A 20,389-nucleotide genomic window follows, 5' to 3' on the forward strand; every position below is an offset into this window, starting at 1 on the left:
TTTTAGCTCCCTTACTATCCTAGCCTCCATTTGTGGAATGCTCTCAAAATTAACCAAGTCTTTACTAAAATATGGCACTCAGATCTGACCGGGTTAGAATAGAGAGGCTCCATCATCTTGTTCATTCTCTGTAGCCTAGCCATTTCTTCCTCATTCTCTATCTGGACAGATGCTTTTTTGAAACCAAATATGTTACTTCACATCTATCCCTATTAAAAGTCAACTTATTAGGGTCAACCTATTGTTCTAGCCCTGTTGAGTTTTTTGAAATCTAATGGCATCATCTATGTTAGCTATCCCTCCCACCCCAGTGGATCTATTTGGTAGAATTTTAGAGTGTATGATAAAGTCAAGTGAAAACTTCAGGTAGTATGGAAGAAAGATTGATGGACAAATCCATAGTCAGTTCCCCTAAACTGTTCCTCATTTTTATCGATTTTTGCCCTCTAGTGTCAAACCCTCAGTCTCTCTAAAAACTGTTTGTTTTTCCCCCCATGGCAACAGTGGGTAGGGAAAGAGGAGGGAGAAGGAAGGAAATAAGACCATGGAAACTGACCATTTGTATGTTGGATATTTGTGAGTTAGGGTCGTATATGTGGTTGTTTAATCATTTTTAGTTGTGTCCTACTCTTTGAGATTGCTTTTTTGGGGGGTGGGGAGGTTTCTTGGCAAAGATACTAGAGTGGTTTGCCATTTCCTTCTTCAGCTCATTTTACAGATGAGAAAACTGAGGCAAACAGTTAAGTGACTTACCCAGGGTCACACAGCTAGTAAGTGTCTGAGGCCAGATTTGAACTCAGGTCTTCCTGACTCCAGACCAGTCACTCTATTTATTGTGCCACTTAGCTGCCCAACCTGTAAATGAGTAATTTATTTTTTTAAAAAAAGCATTTTAACTTTTCCTTATTTATTCCCTGTCTTTGGTTATAATAACCAAGAGGACAGTTGTGTACTTCCATTGTTGCAACTAAGGTCAATGAGACTGACAAGACAAAACTTGTTACTGGTTAGCTTGCCAGCTCTCGATAGGACCCCCAATGATTTGGAAAATGACCCTGGTTTGTGCTTTCTCAGGAGTGTGAGCACAACAGACAATTCATTGTGGTTATGGAGATAAGCCACAAAACAGGGTTTCCTTTTTTTAAAACTTGGCACGGAAGTTGTGATCAAGAACAACAGATTGTGTTGTTCGTTCTCTTTTAATGTTGCATGTCTGTCCAAGTCAGCCAGGTGGGGGAGAAATCCCAGAAAAGAAATAATTCTTTCCTGGCTCAGAGCAGTGCTGCTTCTGTCCAACCTAAAGACATGACAAGTTACACTGTATGTGTCTTGTCCATTAATTGGCCAAAGTAGTATCTTCTCAAACATTATCTTCCTATTTTTTAAAAATATTTTTGTTATTGTTCAGTCATGTCTGACCTTTTGTGACTCTATTTGGGGTTTTCATGGCAAATATACTGGAATAGTTTGCCATTTCCTTGTCCAGCTCATTTTACAGATGAGGAAACTGAGGCAAACAGGGCTAAGTGACTTGCCTAGGGTCACACAGCTAATAAGTATCCGAGGCCAGATTTGAATTCAGGAACATGAGTCTTTCTGACTCCATGCCTGGAACTCTATCCACTCAGCCACCTAGCAGCCCCATCCTCCTACATGGTCCATTCTAAATACCATAGGAGATAGATAATATAAAAGTTCTTTTGGCAGAAGAATGACTTTCTAGTAATACTTCTGCAAGCAATGCCAAATGTTTATTTAATCTCACTGAACTACCTTCTATATGATGCAGACTGAAAAGCTGAAAAGCAATGAGAATGGATAGAGAAGGCAAATATTCATGGAGGGTGGGAAGAGAAGGGACAGGTGCACCATGCTCGTGTTTGTGTGTATGTTTTTGTGTGTGTGTTTTAACAGGAAAGCTGAAGTCCAGGACTCTATCAAGTTTTGAGCTAAGTAGTATTCACTCAGTTAACATTGTGACTACCCTGGTGAAAGCCATAAGCAAGAATGGCAATGGGAAGAAAATGCAGGAGTTGTTCCTTCACATAGGCAGATGCTTGGGACCTTGGGTACTCTCAGAGAATCCTGGATTTGGAGAATGGAAAAGATAGCAGTCATATCGTCCAATTTCCTCATTTTACAGATGAGGTAACTAAGGCTCAGAGGTTTCAAATAACCAGTCCTTTCAACATAGTAAATAGGAGAGGATTTGAACCCATGTCCTCTGTATTGATTTAAGAGATAATTCAAATGTAAAATGCTATAAACCATACATTTCCAAAAGTTATTTCTAAGGGAAGGAGACATAGAAGTATCACAAACTTAAAATGGCTTGCATTGCAATGTTATTATTTAAAGGATTATAAAAGAGAAGCATTTTCTTAGCAACTATCCCTAAATAGATCCTCAAAAATGGTAAAAAAAAAAAAAGTTATCATGTCACTATCTTGAATTTTACCTACAAATATTTTATTCATGTTCACATATGATTTATTTCTTCTATTAGTGTTTTCTTCACTAGAAAAGAAAGTGCTGATTCATTTGAGTTTGTCAAAACAATGGCAGTGTTAAATGCCAAGGTTCAGAACACTCCCATCTTAATCTTGCTGTGAATGAGACTAGAGGGATATTTTCTTAAGGATGTTGAGTTTTTAAGGTCAGCAGAGGAAAGAAGAAGAAGAAGAAAAAGAAGAAGAGGAAGAGGAGGAGAAAGAGGAGGGGGGGGAGGGGAGGAGGAGGAGGAGGAGGAGGAAGTAGCAAAAAAGGCTGGGAAAGAAATAAGCTGCAGAAAAATTAGTTTTTCTAAATATTTTGGCAGTAGTTGTTAAGGAAATAAGGCAGAAAAACACCTAGAATGACATTTTAATTTTATTTTACTTTAAAGGAAATATAGCTCAAAGCAAATGATGTGGTTATTGCCATGTATTGAAAACAATCCCTAAAATCATAGTGGTAGAGTGAAAAGTACACCAGTTTGATTTCAGAGGATCTGGGTGATTTTAGTTTTCTCATCCTCACTCAGTTTCTTCATTTATAAAATGAGGATGGGGGGGAAGAAGAATTAATTTGGTAATTTCTAAGGTTCCTTGAAAATCTAAATGCTATGGCATGGAGACAAAATATAGTCTTGATTGATTACAAATTAAGAAGCTTTTTTTTGTTATATAAATTGTCCTTTTAAAAAAAACTACAGCAAACATTTTCTTAAGCAAGTAATGCACATGCAGCACATTTGTAGGCACTGGAACACCATGTACTCTTTGGAATACTGCTTATACAGCACTGATTTATTTCAAAAATTGTTCTTAAACTTTGCAAACATAACTAAACCGAGCAGGTAGAAACTATTGCTCAGTAACTGTTGATTAAATCGTTCTTTCTACTCTCCCTAAAACCACAAGTCTGACAACATTATTTCATCCAGTTAGTAATGTGTTACATTTGGGTACTATTTGAGGTGCCAGAAGAGGACATGGGAAACTAAAACTTGGGGGTTTGGTGCCTTAACTCCTCCCTAAGGGAGGAGAGAGGTGTTTTCTTTCAGAAAAGCAGCCCTGTCACACCCAAGCTGCTGCAGACCTGCATTTCTGGCCACACTTGGGAGGAGAGATGAATTTAAAGATTTATGAAAATAGGAGACTAGAATAATTTTGACAGATGTGTCAGCAAGGATTGGGATTTTGAAGTTAACTCCAACAGTCTAACTTTTGTCATCCTGGTGGTCTTCTGGTGATATTCTAGTCTAAGGAAGTCACAATTCAGCAATGCAAAATTTCATCTAGTTTTAAAAATTAAAGTTCAAGTAGTCATTTATTTTACCCTAATTACATAATTGTGTCCATCAGTTTCAATAATGCTTCCTCCCCTCCCCTCAAATCCATTCACAAGCAAGGATTATACAGATCCTTCCGTCCTTGGTCTTCAGAATTTATCTAAATTACATCAAGCCAGTTTTTAGGTCTTTGTTCTTCTTGCTTGAAGGGATGTGGTTCTGGTAAATGAGTGGCATAGTAGATAGAGCACTGAACGTGGAATCAAGAAGACCTGAGTTCAAATCCAGCCTCAGATACTTAATAGTTGTGTGACCTTGGGCAAGTTGCTTTAACCTCTCCTGTGTTGGTTTTCTCATTTGTAAAATTGTTATAATAATAGCACCTACCTCACAAAGTTGTTGTGAAGATCAAATTAGATAAGATATACAACACGCTTCAAATATGTTGAAGCATAATATAAATATTTGCTATAATAATTATTATTATCATTGTTATTTCTTAAATATTTTTGGACTTACCTGTCACACTAATACCTGCAGACTAATTTCAACAGAAATCCTAAACATGGTGATACTAGTGGAGAGAATGTTCAACTCACCCTCTCCCACATCATTATCACACTGTATCTCTCCAGCACCTTCAGATTATCTTCTATACTTCTTAGAACAAATCTCATTGGCTCATGAATTATTGGGGAATCAATCAGCTCTGGCCAAATCTATCTCAAAGGAAATCAGCAACATTAAATTATTGGCTATTAAATATCTAGATCATTTGAGGAACGATATAGGACATTTACAACTTGCTTCACAATCACTAGTTAGTGAAACTATATTTAATGGCCATGTAATATAGGTCAAACAATTGAATTCTAGCTTAGTAAAGTTAAGCTGAGTTCTCTTTCCTAACATCCCAACCACCTGTGGTTTAAGTCTCATAAAAAGTGTTCACTTACTCAGTGTGACTGTGGCAGAGTCAACACTGGGAGTCAGAATTCCTAATGACCACTTATGCACGCAAAAACTTCCCTGTGTGATATATGGATGGATGACATCCAGTTTCTGACAGACATCAGTCTGCATCACAAAAACCACCCCCTAAATTGGCAGTGTCAGCAGAGAAAAAAAGATTGTATGGGTGTGGAGACATACGAGCCCTCCAGGTGGGAAGTGACATCATTCACTAGAGATGGCTACCTAAATGATGAGCTTGGAGTAAGCAAACAATGTAACCTCCTCTCTCACTCTTTCCTACCCCATAAAGAACCTTCACAATAAAGGTGCCCTTAGCCCTCTTGTGAATGGACCAAATCCTCCCAGCACTCAAAACTACTTTGTAATAGTGGTGATGCCAACAGAGCATGTTATAGCTGAGTTTCTCAAGGAAGTTCCTGAACAGTGTTATTTATTTTCACATCATGGAAGGTCAAAAAGAATCAGAGTGAAATGTGCAGGTGTTAATTATCATTAGTTTATCATTCTTTTACAATGTGTCTATCATTCTGCAACCCCTCCAATGTTGAATATTGCCATTTTTTGTCATCTCTGCTACTTTACAGGTTGTGAGCTAAAATCTTGAGCCTGTTTTCATTTGCATTTGTCTTATTATTAGTGATTTGAAGTTTGTTTTTTAATATGGTTGTGAATATTTGCAATTCTTTTGAGAACAGCTGCTTCATATCCTTTGACTACTTACCTATTGGGGGATGGCTATGTCATATACTCACATATATACACAAATGTATGAATACATATATGTGTATGTAATATACATGTATATGTATGTGTGTGAATATATGCATATGTTGTGGTTGTTATTGATTGTTTATGTTCCAGATATCAAACCTATTGGGATACCAAATTGATGCAATTTCTTTTTCCCATTCAACTACTTCCCTTCTTTTTCTAGATGCATTAATTTTGTTTGTGCAGAAGTTTTTCAGTTTCAACTTCCCTCTTGATATAAACAAAATATTCTGTTCCTTTAGTTACTTTAACCATTTTTTCCAAGATGGTCCCGTTCCCACTGGCTCTGTTTCCTTTGCTCGTATTATTCCCTTCTCATTTCTTATCTCCCCCTCATCTCCTCCTCTTTAGTTAGTACAGTTCATTAGTTTTTTTAAATTTCATGTTTATGTCCCTTTCCAAAAAGGATTTCTCTTGCTTTTCTTCAGTATGTATCTTCTTTTGTTTACTTTAGACTCTCATTCTTTGATTCATGACCCCTATAATTATCTGATTTTTCTCTTTTCTTCATATTGTCATGCAATCAAAACTTCCAAAGGACCCATTCTAGGCTCTCTCCTCTAGACACTTTCTTCTATTGCCTTGTAGGGCTTGCCCCATACATTCCCCCTTTCCATTGTGCCTCAATTCTAGAATAATGTCAATTATTGCACGTTTCAGAACAGACACTACCCCCTGGCAGGGCCTCTCCCCCACACACCTGATTTTGCATGCCATTACTGATCTATACCCTTCCTATGGACTTTTTTCCTGCATTTTCCTGGAACTCTCCCTGTATCCAACTTTCCCTCCCTCCTCAGGAGAAGTAGACTTTTCAAACACTCAGTCTCCAGTGTTATCCAGTGTAAGGTCTTCATCTCCTTTTACTGACCATTTTTCTTCACCCACAGGGGTATTCATCAGTAGAACCCCCTCCCACCTTCAAAATAAAGACTCCTTACTTTCCTCCCCTTCTTTTCAATTTGTCTACCACCCCACTTCTCACCTACCACCTTGTAGTCTCTTCCCCTTCTGAAACCATAGAGGTCACCTTCTCATTCTAGTCTTCAATCTGATCCTAGTGCATTGCTCACTTTTCTCTTTTCCTCTGCTCCCCTCCCCCACTTTCATCTATCTTCACATGTTATAATGTAGTCCCCCCAAAAAGCATTTACCTATAAGTAGAGTGTCACCAGATTCTGTCCAGAATGCCCCCTCGTCTTCCTCTTCATTGTTATCTCTACCTAATTTCACCCCTCTCTCCTCATATATATTTAGAAAGAAGTCTCTTACTAATCTCTCTGTTGTCATTCTGTTGCTGTTGCTATCCTTACCCGCTGCATTTATTCACGCTTGGATTTCTGTTGTTTGGGGTGTCTGAAAAGCAAATAATCTCTTCAATTCTGTCTTTCTAATAAAATGTTTCAAATTCTTCTTTATTATTGGACATCTATCTTTTGTTCCATGTGGTTAAGCTCAGATTTGCAAGATGTCATCCTGGACTACATCCTCAGCTCCATTGCTCAATCTTTCTCCCCCTTATTTTCCTTATCACTCACTTTCTGACTCCCTCCCCTTTGACTGTAGTTTCCTTGGGTGCTAAATCTCAAAGTATATTAACCTCCTTCCACATTGGGAAATTCATGATTTACCAACATAGTTCTCTGCCCCAACTGACTTTTGGGTGGTGAGAACTGACTCCAACTGAATGCTGCGCTCTTTCCCTTAGGTGGATTTGTGGAGTGCTACACACATTTCCCTCCCCACCACATATACAGTGTTCTGTCTTGGTATCCTATCTTTCTCCCTCTTTTCCTCTGTTCCTTGGTTCTCTGGCATGACACTAACTGTTCAGAGCCTAATTTCCCTGGAGCCACCAGTTTAGGACTTTGTAGCATTGGTGTTTCCAGGTTTCAGTCCCTGGCAGGCTTTTTCCCCTGAAGATCTTGGGCCAAGCTAACTATTAAGGCCAAAGGAAAATTCTGTGGCCTGGAACTGACCTTAGTACTTGTAATAGATAACTTTATATATTGACATATGAAAAATGCTCTAAATCATTATTGATTAGAGAAATGCAAATTAAAACAACTCTGAGGAAATTACAATCAAAGGGGAGGGAGTCAGAAAGTGAGTGATAAGGAAAATAAGGGGAAGAAAGACTGAAAATACCAAAGTCAATCTGATAGATGTGGGTTGGTACCTCAGAGTTGTTTTTACCAATGAGAAAGCTGAGGCTAAGATCACTCAAGTTACTTTCCAAAGGTCACACAGTTTGCCAATGGCTGAAGCAGTATTTGAACTTATTGATATCTTCTTTTTGCATTTCTCAATTTTTGGCATTCATAATCTACTAGACTATTTAAAATTAGAGTGTATTAAGTATATTGGAATATGTATGTGGACATATGCAACTACGTAGGAGGGTTGCCTGGGTGCTATATACAGGATGGTCATTGGAACAAGCACCAAACTCTACTAGGCCCTGCTACTGTACCATTTCTTTGCAAATTCTCCAGGTAGTCTTGGGTATGAATATCTCGAAGATTCATGACATTGCAAAAATTCTCCATTTAGTTTACTACACATTCCCCAACCCCCTCCGCCCAGATGGACTGAGGAAATCTCTCTCTTTTGAGTTAACTTTCCTTTCCCAATCCCCAATTGGGCATTTATAGGTTTACACTAAAATCATTGTAATGTCCATAATTTTCATAACCATTTCAGAAGCACTGAAACACAAATAAGCAATTTAAAAAAAACAGGCCTCCTCCAATGAATTTGTCATTTTTCAGTCATTTTCAGATGTGTCCAACTCTCCATGACCCCATTTGGCAGATATTAGAGTGGTTTGCCATTTCCTTCTCCAGTTCATTTTACAGATCATGAAACTGAGGCATGAAACTGACTTGCTCAGAGTCACACAGCTAGCAAGTGTCTGAGACCAGATTCGAACTCAGGAAGATGAGTCTTCCTGACTCTAGACCCAAAACTCTTTCCACTGAGCCACCTAGCTGCCCAATGAACATGTCAAGTGATTTAGTGATAATCCTGAGATACTAAAAGCCCCATTGTAAAGACTGTGGCATTTGGGACTTGATATATGATGAATGGTGGCAGGGGATGGGTAGAACGGGGGTGGGGTGGAAACCCACAGACAAGAATTACACAAGATGAGATGTTGGACAAGGGATACGATTTGCATCTATGAAGGGAATACCAAAAGTACCAAGACCGGATAAAATCACAGTAATATTTTTGACAGTGTCTAAAACTGTCACCTTATACCCTAAAAGGAAAACGGAACTTACCTGAACTGGTGAGTAGGAACAGAACCTACTGACTCATGGATGTCCCTCTGCCTCTTTGCCCCCTTTATACCTATTGAATCAATATCTATTAGTTTTACATCCATTTGAGAAATAACTTGCAACCTAGTAAGTAGATAATAGCTGTAAATATGAAGCACCACTGTTTTAAAATTTTCACACTGAATTATCAGTGCAAGTTTAGATGCTTTTTGAGAGACTCGTTTGTCACATAATATGATGATATAAGCAGTTGATTCTTAATACTAGCTAGCATATATAACAAAACATTTCAGCTTCTTTCAGATTAAGCTATTGTTCAAAGTATCTCATGAATATAAGTAAGGAGGGATTTCCATCTTCATTAATTGAGGGAGCAATAACATTAATGGAATCCTGGATCATTTAAAGTATTAAAGTGTGGGTAGCTGAAAGCCTCAGAGGTTTATTGATGACCATATATACATAAGGAAAGAAGGAATGTGCAACCAAGCATTGAAATGGGGGGTAGGGGATGATGGCTAGCAAAGGCTCCACCTGGCTTTTTGTGTTACTTGCCTCTGATTCTCCAATTAATTTTTACCAAAGATATGGAGGATTTGGGACTGAAGGAAACTGAGGTGCCTTTGGAAGAGTCGTTGACCCAGCCCTAAAATAGTTTTGATGGTACAGGGGCCTAATAAAGGAAAAAAAAGACATTTTAATTAACAAACACCTAAAATTACCATTTAACAAAATTACAAATTAATGAATACCTAATTATCAAACACCTGAAACTAACGAACACCTAAAAATGAGTTATTTCCAAATATGTACTGTATGTAAAACTGTGAGTTATAAATTACTTGATTTTATTTTAAAGTATATTATAAATTAAAAAAGTAATTTACCATTGTCCTGCTTATCTGCAATTTCTTCTGGCTCTCCTTCTGTTCCCTTTAATCTGTGGGAGAGGAGGACCTCTCTCTGGCCTTCCTTTCTTTCTTTTTGTGGTAGCAAAGAATTGGAAACTGAGAGGATTAAAAAGAAAAATTAAAAAGAATTAATTAAAAAGAAAATTAAAAAGAAAAAAAATAGTCTTTCTAAAGAGTTTTTAACCCTAAGTCAAATGGAGCCTTAGGCAAAGAATATGTATTTTCTTAGAAAGATGAAATATGTTCAAAGATACTCAATGATTGTGGGCTCTCCTTAGGTGACTGTTCAATGTTCAAAAAGAAATCAACTTCTAGAAGTTGCAGGAAAAAAAGCCATTCACAACTAACAGAATGGGAAATTCACTGATTATTCTCCTTCTAGTGTCCCCCTTCTCCTGTTGCCAGATTTGTCTTACCAAGCCTCACCCTTGGATTACTCCCACCATCCTTCACTCCTGTTCATGTTTGGGAAGGAAGCGAGAGAAAACCATGAAATTGTATCAGCTAGATTCACTACAAATTTATGTTACTGAGATTTCACAGCATCAAAGCAATCATTTTATACCTCCCTAATTTATTCACTATCCTATTCATCACAGTGACTTTTTCAAAACATTTCATCCCTCCTCAAACCTTCCACAGTTTTCCCTTTCTATATTCTCTCACCTGAAAGCTTTGCTAATATTTCACTGAAAAAAATCAGACTTTTCACCGATAGCTCCCTTTTATCCCCTCTTCTTCATCTCACATCACTTAGACACCTTCTACCACTATCTCCTCCTTCATCCATCTTACATTAAGAGGTAACCCTTCTCTTTGCCAAGGTAAGCCTCTGTATGAGCACAAGTGATTCCATTCTATCCAGTGCTCTCCAGCAGATTGCTCTACCATCCTCACTTTTTCACTAATCTTCAATATCTCCCTGTCTACTGGCTGCTTCCCTGCAGCTTACAAACATATCCATGTCACCCCCAAGCTCAAGGAAACTTCACTTGATCCATTCATCCTTGTGAGCTCTCATCTTATATCTCTTCCTCCTTTCATGGCAAAACTCCTTCAGAGGACCGTTAACAATCTATGCCTCCACTTTCTTTCCCGTCTTCATAACTCTCTGGAGTTTTGCTTCTGACTTCATCATTCAACTGAAACTGTTTCTCCCCCTCTGTCTCCCTCTCCCATCATATATGTTATATGTATTTATAATATATATTTTACCAATGATGTCTTAATTGCCAAATTTAATAGGCTTTTCTGAATCTTTATTGATCTTGACCTCTCTGCAGACTTTGACATTGTCAATCACCCCTTTTCTCCTTGGTAGTTTCTTCTCTCTAGGTTTTTGTGACATTTCTCCTAATTCCCTTCTTTTCTCACTCACCTTTGATTGATCTTCATTTACCTCAAGCCTGTTAATGGTGAGTGGAGGGAGGGAAGGCTCTATCCTGAACTCTTCTCCCTTCTTCCTCTATGTTATTTCACTATGCGATCTCATCAGGTCCCATGGTTTCTATTATGATCTCTATGCAGATGACTCTCAGGCCTATTTATCCATCTCTAACCCCTCTGCTAACTTCTTGTCTCAAATTGCCTACTGGACATCTCAATCAGGATGCCCCTTAGGCATCTTAAATTCAAAATGTTGAAAACTAACTCATTATCTTTCTCCCCAAACTCTCCCTATTTCCTAATTTCCCTATGATGGTCAAGGGAACTATCATTCAGGCTCCCAACTCAGATGCTCTTAACTCCTCCTTCTCTCTAGGTAGCTAAGTGGTACAGTTGATAGAAACCTGGACCTGGAGCTAGGAAGACCTGAGTTCAAATCCAGCCTTACTTGCTGTATGACCTAGGGCAAGTCATTTAAACTCTGCCTGCCTCAGTTTCCTCAACTCTAAAATGAAGCACCTACCTTCCAGGGTAGTTGTGAGGAACAAATAAGATAGTAATTTCAAAGTGCTTAGTTCAACATCTGGCACGTAGTAGGCACTATTAAAATGCTAACAACTACTAAAATTATTATTATCATTATTATCTCTCACTTCCCTTATCCAAATAGTTTCCAAGTCCTAAACATTTTACCTTATCACCTCTTTTCCATATGCTCCCTTTTCTCCTCTGATATTGCTACCACCTTGGTGAAGGCCCTCATCAACTTGTACCTGAATTTATTGTGATAGCATGATGGTTGATCTCCCTTGCATAAGTCTCTCCCCACTGCCTTATATCCTCCACTGGGTTATCGATGTGATCTTCCTAAAGTGCAAGTCTGACAATATCATTCCCCAACTCAATAAATTCTGTAGGCTCCTTTTTACTTCCAGAATCAAACATAAGATCTGCTGTTTGGTTTTTAAAGCCCTTTATAACACAACCTCTTCCCACCTTCCTATTCTTCTTCCACCTTCTTCCTCTCTACATATTCTATGGTCCAATGACTCTGGCCTCCTTGATAGTTCTTGTACAACATAATCCATCTCCCAAATCTGTGCATTTTCACTGGTTGTACTACATACCTAGAATGCTTTCCCTCCTCACTTCTATCTCATGGTTTCTCTGGCTTCCCTGAAGTCTCAACTAAAATCCCACCTTCTACAAAAAAAAAAACTTTTCTAGTTTTCCTTAACATTAGTACCTTCCCTCCATGATTATCTCCAATTTATCCTATATATCGTGTTTATACATATTCATTTGAATGTTGTTTCTGCCCATTAAATTGTGCACTTCTTGAGGGAAGGGAATAATTTTTCTTTTCTCCCCAGAATGTAGCACACACCTCCTGGCATATAATAGATGCTTAATACATCCTTTGGGATCAAGTTTAAATGAGAAATAGTAGAACCCACCCCTTTCCTTATGGGGAAGAAGTAGCGCTTCAGTTAAATGCCAAAGCTGGCAACAGAAATTCTACAACTGTATGCCTCATAGAGTAGTGCCTAGCAACAACCACAAGACCAGCAAAGAACCGCTCAGTGAAGTCTATGTACATGCAAAGCCATTAAGGAAAAAGCCCAATGGGAACAACACAATCAGTCAGTGATTGACCAATAAACACCTATTAGGAGTGTCACACACGGCTAAGCACAAGGGCTACAAAAGAGGGAAAAGAAGTCCTTGCCCCCAAGGAGCTTATAATGTAATAGGTGACAGAAGACAGCTGGGGTTCTACAGTGGTAGAGGATAATTTTAACTCCCTCACATGTATATCTAACCATACATGTTCCCTATATGTGTATCCATATGTGTGCCCCAGGTAGACACATACATTCTCTATACGTGTTTCATTTACATGGACAATTTGTTCTATTGACATGTGCCCTGGTAATATCCTAGGCCAGGGGTGGGGAACCTGTGGCCTCAAGACCACATGTGGCCCCCCAGGTCCTCAAGTGCAGCCCTTTGACTGAATCCAAACGTCACGAAATAAATCCCCTTAATAAAAGAATTTGTTCTGTAAAACTTAGACTCAGTCAAAAGGCCGCACCCAAGGACCCAGAAGGTCACATGTGGCCTCAAGGCTGCAGGTTCTCCACCTCTGTCCTAGACATTTGTGGACCCCATGTGTGTGTTCCCAAGTGGGTACACTTTCTACTGATAGTGGGTGTGTCTGTCTTTCTGTATATATGCATACATATGTGCTGGTAGTGATAAAATCACAGTTCTAGACTATTGTCCCCAGGGCTTTGACTCAGAGTTTTGAAATAAGGAAAAAAAGTACTCATCAGGCACAGCTTCTTTTTTGAGTTTGAGTATATACAACTGTCACTGCCCTGACAACAATGAAAAGTATATACAAAATGGTGTTTAGTTGGGAATTTCCTAAATGTCTCTCACTTTTTTATATCCCCATGTACTGAAACATCCTGTCTTGGATTACATTTCATTACTAGGCAACATGTATCAGTCAATGTTTACATGGACTGGAGGACTGGATTACATAGTCAAGATTCACACAGGACAACAGGCAGGATCTTGTTTTCAGCCTTAAGGAAAATCCACAACCCTGTTTGGTTGGTGCTTGCTAACTGAGAATGGAACTCCCAGATTGGGTAGAATACACCCACAGCTCTTAAAAATACCCAAATAGTCAATGAAACCACTTTTTCAGTCAGAGTTTTCTGATGTTTGGATGAAGGTAAATGCTCTTTTCTTTAAAGATGTGTGAAGGCCATATTCTGGCTAAATTTCTACCCACAAACTCCATGGATTGATTTATATCTAGGAGAACTCTATCTAAAGCTGCATGAAGAATGTCTATAGGCAGGGAAGGGGGAATAAGGAGTGAGAAAAGGAGGACCCAGCACATTCGCCAAATCTCTCCTACAATGTGCTGATCATGCTTTCCCAACTATGTACACTTGCTTGCCCAAGCTTGCCTGTACTCGTTTGTTATGCTTCAGGAGCAGATCCTTTTCTTAGCCTGTATTAGTCCCTTCCTTCATTATACAAGACTCTAAAATGAAGTTATAGTGACAAGACTGACTTTTTTTCTAGGAATCCTGACTATAGCTACAAGACAATGTTCATGGTTATTTGTATGATTTTCATATTTCTACATATGTTAAGTGATATCTATGTACTTTGCTGCACTGGGAGAAGAGAGGCCCTACAAGGAATGAGCACTAGACTTGAAAAATGAAAAGGTACATTTAAGCTAGAAGTCGATCCAGAAATATTTATTAAGCATCTATTATGTGTAAGGCATTGTGCAGGCACTGGAGATACAAAGACAAAAATTAAAGTTCCTGTCCTCAAGGAACTTACATTCTATTGTTGGTGATTACATATATACACATATGAAAAATACCCACAAAATAAATAAATACGAAGTAATTGTTTTAGGGGGCAGGAAATGATAATACCTGGGAGAAGGAAGTCTTCATGTAGAGGTTGCTTATTTCTTGAAGTTGATTTTAAGTAATTTTAAGAGGTGGACCTAAGGACGGAGTACATCTTGAGCACAGAAGACAGTCAATAAATAGGTACAGAGACAAGGGAGAGAATGCCACATGCAAAGAACAGCAAGAAGGCCCTTTTGCCTTCATTGTAGTTTGTGCGTAGGGAAGTAATATAATAAAACTAAAAAGCTAGATTGGGCAAAATCATAAAAGGTTTAAAATTCCGGATGAGTTAGTACATGAGTTTATAGGCAACACAGAGCCACTAGAATTAAGAAGAGATATGACATGGTGCTATCTGAGCTTTAGGAAAACCACTTTGGCAGCTATGTAGAGGATGGACTGAAGAATAGTGAGGTCTGAAGCAGGAATACATATTGTGAGGCTATCGAAATGGTCCTAAGTGAGAGGTAGTGACGGTCTAAACTTGGGTGGTGACATTGAAGAAGAGAAAAGGAGATAGATGCACTACAAGAGCTTTTGGGAAGGCAGGAATAGCCAGATGTGATAACTGATTACATAGGTGGGATGAAGGAGAGTGAGGAGTCTAGGATGGCACCCAGTTTGCAACCCTAGGTGACTGGAAAGATGGTGTTGCATATGATAGAATTAGGGAAGTTTGAAAGAGAAGTGGGTTGAGTTGGGGGGGGGGATAATAGTTCTGTTTTGGACATGTTGAGTTTGAGACCCTTATGTAGACCTGTCATAGTATACCCAGGATGGAAACCAGCTTAGGATCTCATAAGCACTTGGCTGGAAGGAAGCAGGCCAGATTTGTTTGGAGCCTACATTCAGATTCTGTCCTTGCTGATTCTGGGTCTGTTGTGGCTAACTGAGGTCCTGAGGTACATATTGAGTATATACTAAGTGCTAGATAGATTCTATCCTCCACCTTTAGTCATACTGAGCTGAAAGCATCCTGTGCACAGGGAAGAGGTCACTAAAGCCCCTCTCCAATGTCCAACCATAGTGTGGAAGTGACCCTTAGTTATGTCAGTGAAGTGTAAACTCTAAGAGATGCTATCAACCTGAAAATGGTTTCAACTATTCGCACAGACCTCAGAGGTGGCTTGCATGTCCATTAATGGAGGACAGTCTCACTAAGTTCAAAACTTGGTCACCAAGTGATAATGGCTTTTTTTCTTGTTTTTTTCCACAGCAACTCACAAAAATGATTTATTATAGTATAGAAGAGCTGACATCTGCATTGATGAAGGGAATGCCCATGCTAACGAAATCATAGATTTTAAAAACTATTCAAAGACTTCACTTTCTAGATTGCCTATGCCCCTAGAGATAAAAAGAAAGGTAGTACACTAAGGGGGAAAAAAAGACCCACTGGCCTTTCAGTCAGAAGACTTGGGTTCAAATCCCACTTCTGTTGTTTATTACCTCAGGCAAATTAATTAACCTCCCTGGGCTTAAGATCCCTCCAAGCTCATAATCACTTATTTTATTTAAAGATTAATATCCATTTAAAAACTTACCTATTATTTGAGAGGAACCATGGTATAGTATAAAGAGTCAAGAAAGAGTTTTGGAACAAATGATATCAAGTCAGTGCCAGCTCTGATATGTACTTGCTGTGTGATTCTAAGCAAGTCAATAAGTTTCTCTGAGACTCAGTTTTCTGATCTGTAAAATGAGCAGAACGACACTTGAACTACATATATCAGAGAGTTGTGCAAAGAAAATATTTTTCAAATATTAAAGTGATTTATTTACGTATATATACATATACAAGCTATTATTATTTTGTCCCCAAATTTAATCTCTTACAGACACATTCAGATAGATTCTTAGATATGATTGATAAAAGTCAGTTTGTCTTCCATTATCCATGACCCAAGAGTCTTCTTTTGTGACCCTCTTTCTCAACCATGGTGCTACTTCTTTGCACACACACACTCCTTTTTAGGCAGCCAGTACCCACCCCCATCCCCCCAAAAAATCTATTTCCAAGAAAGGCTTTTATATCAGTCATTTTCACCTTAGGGGAATTTATGTCGCTATATTACTTCTCCCAAGAATAGTCTTTTTTGAGCCTTATTTTAAATTATTTAATTCTAGAATTAAAGGCTTTGAGACTTTTTAAAGGTGCTTTGGGTAGAGGAGATGTTTGGAAGCAGGGTAGAAATAATTTTATATGAAGTAACCAAGCCTACCTTTTCTACCTCTACTACCATATATGATTTTGCCCTGCTATTATAAGTTGACTACTATATTTCAGTCTTTTTGTACCTTTTTTCCCCACTTAAATTTCTGACCGTAAATGTAACATACTTTGTACATCTGAAATGGTAGAAAATATAAAGCAAAAATAAATATATGATTAATGGTGGTAGAATTTTAAATTATGTTTCATCTAAATATTACCAATTTTAATCTTAATTTAAATCAATAAATGTATTTCATGTCCATATATCAAAACCTTGAAATATAATACATGTTGAAAAACTGTTCTGGGATTTTATATATCAGTATGATATTTTTCTTCTTATGAGAAAATTCCACTGGGATCCAGTTTCTTCATCTGTAAAAGAGGAGGTTGAACTAAATGACCTCTGGAACCCTGAATCTATGTAACTATGATACTATTTCCTTAGCTTTTAAGCCCCTTTTTTGTTTTTTTTTAACAAAAAACTTTAATTTGACAACATAAAGACTGCTAAAATATCATATTATAGGACCATGAAAGAATTAACCATAATATCTACAATCCAGTTTCCAGTGCACTGGAATAAATAAATTCCAGTGCATTTCAGACACCTGTTGTGGTCCCTGATAGCAACCAGGAGAACTATCCTCTGATGGTGTAGATCACATTAACTAATTTTTAAAGACGCTTTTGAACAGTATTTCCTTTTAGTCTTGTGTCTGGGCCTCATGTGTTCTATAGTGAATATGCCAAGTGAGAAAGGTAGGGAATGTTAAGCCCTTTTTCTAAGTAATTGATAAAATACACTGTACATAAAGAAGAAATTTGCATTGGGAAACGGCCTATGAGCTTTAAGCTGCTCTGGATATTTAACAACTTTTAACAATTGCTTTAATATTGTCTATAAAATATGGCTAAACTACCAGAGAGTGACTTCCTTACTGTAAGACATACCACAATAGTCCCAGATTTCACTGCTCAGATATATTGTCTTTAGTTGTTTATTAATAAAGCCTCCAAATGATAATAAGGTAAATATAACAATTAGAATCCTATTTCCACTCTTAATAGAAAGAACATTTCAAATCTTCTAAATGTATTTTAAGTCACTATTCATTCAAGCATTCAGCAAATGTTCATTGAGCATCTCCTATGGCACTGTGGGGAAAACAAAGATGAGACTAATCTGTTCTGATTCTGATTCTTAAATGCCTTTTCAGCCTTTTAAATTGTTCACTGGATCCTGAAATTCAAATAATTCAGCCTTCCTAAGGACAAGTTAAGCTACTTAGAAAAACCTCTGTATTTCTTTCTTTCTGTCTATCAATGTATTGTTTAGTTATTTTCCAATTGTGTCCAACTCTTTGTGACCTCATTTGGGATTTTCTTGGCAAAGATACTTGTGTGGTTTGTCATTCATTTTATAAATGAGGAAACCAAGGCAAACAATGTTAAGTGACTTGCCCAGAGTCAATAGCTAGTAAGTGTCTAAGGCCAGATTTTTTTTTTTTAAAAACTCTTCAAATCAAACAGTATTTATTGAGCCACACACATGGCTGGGCACTGGGGATACTAAGATTAACAGTTATCGAGGAGTTTAACATTCTTTCAGAAGAGATGACACATACATATGTTTTGTGGGGTAGTGTCTTTCTTAGGGGGTAGGGTGATAGGGCAGGTAGGAGATGGAAGGGTCATTGATAACCTGGGTCATCTGCAAGGCTCTCAGCATTGCCCGCCCCGGCTCTCCCAATAGGCCCGCAGCCAGCCAAGACTTTCACTGGTGTCCCCTCGGGGCCGGTACTCGCAGCCCACGTAGCCTGTATAGCCCAGCTCCTCCAACAGCTGGTACAAGTAGGGGAAGTTGAGCTCTCCGGGGCTGTCAGGCTCGACGCAGTCGGGGACTTGGGCCACCAGCACGTGCCCGATCAGGGGCAGGAAGGATACTGGCAGTCAGGTTCCCACCCATGATCTGCCAATGGAACATGTCCAGCTGCAGCCGCAGGTTGGACCTGTCCACCCGGCGCAGGATGGCCGCTGCCTGCTCGGGAGTGTCCAGGAAGTAGCGCGGGTCCGTAAGCCGACTGTTGATGGGCTCCACGAGCCCCACGAGGTTCTCGAGGGCCAGCACGTCGGCGGCGTGCTGCAGATTCTCCACGAACACGGCCTCCACGTCCCGGGCCACTGCGGCGCGCTCAGCGCCCTGCGGGACGCGGCCGGCCATCAGGTGCACCTGGGGCAGCCGAGCTACCGCGCGTACGCGACCGCCAGCTCCAGCCCCTCGCGGAAGGAGTCCTGGCGCCCGGGGCACGGCGCCCAGTCCTAGCTCGCCGAAGTCCGTGGCCCCCGGCGGAGTGTTGAGCAACACCAGCTGCAGCCCGGCTGCCCGCGCCGCCGCCGCCAGCTGTGCCGCGGGCTCCGCGTACGGCCAGGCCACCTCGGCCACCTTGAAGCCAGCCCGGGCTGCGGCTTCGAGGCGAGCGCTCAGCGCTGGGCCCTGCTCCGTGAACAACCACAACAGGTTGGCTGCGAGAGCCATGGCTGTATTGGGTTCCACAGCCCCCGGCCAAGGTCCACGCTCGCCCGAGCTCTGCTCCGCATTTCCCTCCTTGTCTCGCGCCCTCTGGACCCCTCCCTAGGCCGGCCTTTGTAAGGCCAGATTTGAACTCAGGAAGATCAGTCTTCCTGACTGCCGGCTGGGCACTCTATCCACCGTACCACCTAGCTGCCCATCTAATTATATAAAACACATATATCATATGTTATATTTTTATTCTCAATTACTCAAAGGGATCTGTGATCTAGTTGATTGAGAGTTCTCTACAGTGATGCCAATCACAACCCATCCATGGCTGTCCATCCTATGAAATACTTGTCCATGTTCTCCCAAAAGCTGGCCACAGGAAGTCCACTCAAAATGCTGGAGGTCTTCCTTGATTTCTCTTGATCATAAGGGTAACAATGCAGCTCTCTGGGTGTCCACCTGCTATCCTCTTTCTCTTGCCACATAACTAGACCATCTTTTCTTCCAACATAAACATCCTTGCTGACATACTTTACTTCTATTCCACTATGTTCTATGTTGCAGCCTGGTTACAACCACTATGGACCTTTCCATTGTTCCTCATGGGATATTCACTTAAAGTTTTTTGGAGGCAGTGAGACTATTCCATATTTTGCTGCTTTAATAACACTTGGTAAAATGTTAGTATTGAAAAGATGGAGTTTTGCTTTCATGGGAAGCTTGGGAACAAAAAAAAAATTTGCAATTTCCCTCAAAACAATACACTCTGCTCTCCTCTTCCTCTTCAACTCTTGTCCCAACTTATTGTCCACCTCTCCTGTCTGTCTCAGATATACGTGTTATTAAACAAGTGCAGGAGGGAATTCATCCTAATACATGTGGAAATCTGGAAAATAGGCATTCTTCATCCACTTATTCTTTCCTATGAGGATGCACAGATCTCTTTCAACTGGTTCTGCAGTGTTCTGAGGCTTAATGTCATCATTCACAAACAGAAGTATCTCTAGAGTATGTCACTATCCACAAAGAATCCCTCTTTGACCTGGTCTCTGCTCTGGATATCTTCCAATACAATGGTGAATACCTTTAGCGAGCA

The 20,389-nt window shown here is 39.5% G+C and overlaps 1 pseudogene; it reads right to left on the reverse strand.

The window, feature by feature from the left end:
• Window positions 1-18,288: 18,288 nt before the first annotated feature.
• LOC118836557 lies at window positions 18,289-19,308 on the reverse strand (annotated as a pseudogene).
• Between the last annotated feature and the right edge of the window lie 1,081 nt (window positions 19,309-20,389).

Source organism: Trichosurus vulpecula, chromosome 1 (genome assembly GCF_011100635.1).
Source record: "Trichosurus vulpecula isolate mTriVul1 chromosome 1, mTriVul1.pri, whole genome shotgun sequence".
NCBI lineage: Eukaryota > Metazoa > Chordata > Mammalia > Diprotodontia > Phalangeridae > Trichosurus > Trichosurus vulpecula.